A 3545-nucleotide genomic window follows, 5' to 3' on the forward strand; every position below is an offset into this window, starting at 1 on the left:
AATACGTCAAAATCACAGCGTAACCCTGAAAATTGTACTTTGCTGAACAAAATTAGAAAAGGCCTAAACTGTGGGATCTCTCTATTTTTGGCTCAAGAGAGAAATTCTGAAGCTGCTGCTGATTTGAAATGGGTCCTGAAGAGAAGGAAGGAAGGAAATTAGAATTTTTTTTAACTTACAAAATTGTCTTGCCTGTGTAATAACACTGAGCATGACTGTCACTCTGAAGACATATTAGCTCATTTAGGTAATTAGTGTGAGCAGCATGTTTCCCTGCTTATTCCATTCAATTATAGGGTGCTCACTTTGTCATTACTGGAGTATCTTAATGTGACTTGTAATTAGTGTAATTACAATCCAATGTTAATTATATCTGCCACTTAGACATAATTTTATATAGTAATGGTCTTATTCTCAATAACCTTATTATGTTGTTTATTCAAACAGGAATTTAGCCTTCTTTCATGCGTCAAATATGGAGATTACAAAAAGTACTGCCTGTCATTTTTGTAGTTATGACTAGGGGATCTTTGCATTGCAAAATCATATTTGGGGCAATCAATGAATGGAGAAAACCAAATTATAGAGACTGATTATTAGAGACATGCTGAATTAACAAAAATCATTTGCACAGGAGGCACATTAAGAGATACGCTGGTTCACGAGTGCTGCAGAGAGAGGGCAGCGGCCATAAGTTAACGTAATAAAATAGCAAGACTAGATGTGCCAAAAAATCTTCTGGGAAAAGCTTCTCAGTGGCAAAGACACCTTTTAGCCCAGGGCTCAGGCATGTGATGGGGGGGGGGGGTTAATATTTTCAACAGCACTTTTGGGGGTGCAGCCACACTGTGGTGTTAGTTCAGACAAGGAGTGGGGGTTTGCGCAGTCTTCCCTGATTCCTGAGCATCACTTCACCTCGTGGGGCTGGGCTTCTTCAGGATGAAGCACAACCAAAAGACAAGCCCCAGGAAAACCCCTGATGCCCTGGGAAAGGATGCTCTCCCGTGGGACCAGACCACAACGAGCCAGAAGAAAAAGCCACCGAAGGCAGCAAAAAGGTTCTCAGCACCAGAATAAAAAGCCACCAAAGGCAGCAAAAGGGTTCTCAGCACCAGAATAAAAAGCCACCGAAGGCAGCAAAAGGGTTCTCAGCACCAGAAGAAAAAGCCACCAAAGGCAGCAAAAGGGTTCTCAGCACCAGAATAAAAAGCCACCGAAGGCAGCAAAAGGGTTCTCAGCACCAGAATAAAAAGCCACCAAAGGCAGCAAAAGGGTTCTCAGCACCATCTTGCTCTTCGGATCTGCTCCCACTGGGCCCCACCACTTGCTACAACAGCCATAAGCTCATCAGACAGTAAAGACCGAGTCATTCTGAAAAATAAGGTTTCTCTAGGAATTAGCCCCAGGCTTGGACCAAACTTTCAGGAAGTAGAGTGCTCCAGACCCAAATCACACCCTACCCCATGCGTACTTACCTGCTATCTCTAACATACAGTTACATATATTTAGCTATATTTAGATTAAAAAAACCCTAAAGCAGCCAGTCAAAAGAATGCACATATTTCTCCCTCCACAGAGGCCCGAAAGGACAAGGAACACATGACAAATATTAGTCATGTTATTTAATGCACGATGTTGGAAGAGTGGCATAAGAACCGGAGGAGCGGAGAAGGGAATTTGGCAGCTCTCTGGGAGATGGAAACCGAGATCTCCCCTAATCCATGTCTTTTACTGAGAGTCTGAAAAGGGTTTCAAGCTTTGAGCTCGCTCTTCGGAGGCTAATGAATCATTCAGATTTCCATGGCTCAGGGTGATGTCCCAAGACAGCTGGAAGCTTTCTTTGAGCTTAAGAAAATCAAGAAGTTGCAAAATGAAAGCAGAGAGTCAGTGAAAATAAAAGTAAATCAGGGGCATGTACACCGCAGAATGGTGTTATCGCTAACCCAGCTGGATAACCAGGAGACATTCTCCAGTACTGAAGAGAGGCTTAAGGAGCAAAATCCTGCCTTGTGAGTTAAGCCCTCTCCCTTTGCTCTCTGCGGCTGGGAGCCTTTCTCCCAGGTCCACGCGGTTCTCCACGCCGCCGATCTCTGCCTGGGACCAGACAGGCAATGCAAATTCAAAGGTTTGTTCTCATTCGCCTTCCCAGCTATCGCCCTTTAGGAAATATGTGTGCACAGGCACGTTCCCGCGTGAGCTACTGGAAGCAAACGCTGCCTCTGCCTTAGGCCCCTTCGAACGGCAACGAAGCGCTCGTGTTTCTCAGGATCATGCATAGCTTTTGAACTATTTTAGCAGTCTCATATGCGAGGCATTGCCTTACCCCCTTTATGTTCCGTCCACATAAAATAGAATTACTTTTACTACTAAATCTGTTGTATTAAGTGGATATGAAACCTGCTTAGATTTACTTTAAAACTGCCAGGCATCCTAGTATCACTCGATTCAAAAAAGAAATCAAATTTAAGATTATTTATTGACATTTTTAAAATGCTCCAAAGGAAAAACAAACGTACTTTTGCTGGTTTTGTTTCAGTGGTTGCACCAAACGTGTCTGGATTATCACAATTTTATAATCTTAAGGTTATTTTAACAAGACAGTCCCTGTTATCTGTGACTAGGAACTTCATAGATGAAAGTATCTCAAATACGACCAATAGCGCAGTGCGCAACATGCACAACATTGCGAGGGGAAATGGTCTGAAGTTGCACCAGGCCAGGTTTAGGTTGGACAGTAGGAAAAATTTTTTCAATTAAAGGGCTGTCAAGCACTGGAAGGGGCTGCCCAGGGAAGGGGTCGAGTCCCCACCCCTGGAGGGATTAAAAGCCAGGCAGACGAGGTGCTTAGGCGACAGGGCTTGGGGGTGGGATGGCAGGGGTAGGGGAACCGTTGGGCTTGATGAGCTTAAAGGGCTTTGCCAACCTAAATGATTCTTCTATGATTCTATTCTATGATTAGGTAGATACCTTAGCATTATGCAATCAAATATATCACCTGGTTATACAATAACTATAATCTATCCTTCATGCAATATAAATCTTACTGGTACTTCTGCAGAAATGGTGATTTCTGACTGGCTGCCAATTAAACCGTGTTTCTGCCAATAATGTTCAGTAAATTGACAGGCCTACCGGTTTTACTTGTTTTTTTTTTTTTTAAGAAAAACTCAAAGTCCATCTCCTAATAGCAGGCGGCGAATTTACAGCTCCCCAGTGATTAAAGTCACTCAGTCCTGTGCATTCTAACACCACACAAGGACTGCTGTAATCGCCTTGAAAAGCACCGCCTGTTGCATTTTATTGCTTAAATACAGTCAGCAGGGGCATCTCTGGAATGTGCATTCAAACCAAGGCTGCTCGTTAACTATTAACCAGCAGCCAGCCTAACTAAGTTAGAATCACAGAATCGTTTAGGTTGGAAAAGCCCTTTAAGATCATTAAGCCCAACCCATTCCCCTGCCCCTGCCATCCCACCCCCAAACCCTGGCCCTCAGCACCGCCTCTGCCCGGCTGTTAAATCCCCCCAGGGCTGGGGACTCGACCCC

The 3545-nt window shown here is 44.0% G+C and overlaps 1 long non-coding RNA gene across 1 annotated transcript in view; it reads right to left on the minus strand.

Annotated features, from left to right (window-relative positions):
- The window catches only part of LOC118452773, an 18220-nt gene extending 16267 nt beyond the window's left edge, over nucleotides 1-1953 (minus strand). Inside the window, exon 1 of the long non-coding RNA XR_004842600.1 lies at nucleotides 1944-1953. This is a non-coding gene — a long non-coding RNA (uncharacterized LOC118452773). The remainder of the gene's footprint in view (nucleotides 1-1943) is intronic.
- Between the last annotated feature and the right edge of the window lie 1592 nt (nucleotides 1954-3545).

The sequence above is a fragment of the Egretta garzetta genome, unplaced genomic scaffold (assembly GCF_000687185.1).
Source record: "Egretta garzetta isolate BGI_Z169 unplaced genomic scaffold, ASM68718v1 scaffold208, whole genome shotgun sequence".
Taxonomy (NCBI): domain Eukaryota; kingdom Metazoa; phylum Chordata; class Aves; order Pelecaniformes; family Ardeidae; genus Egretta; species Egretta garzetta.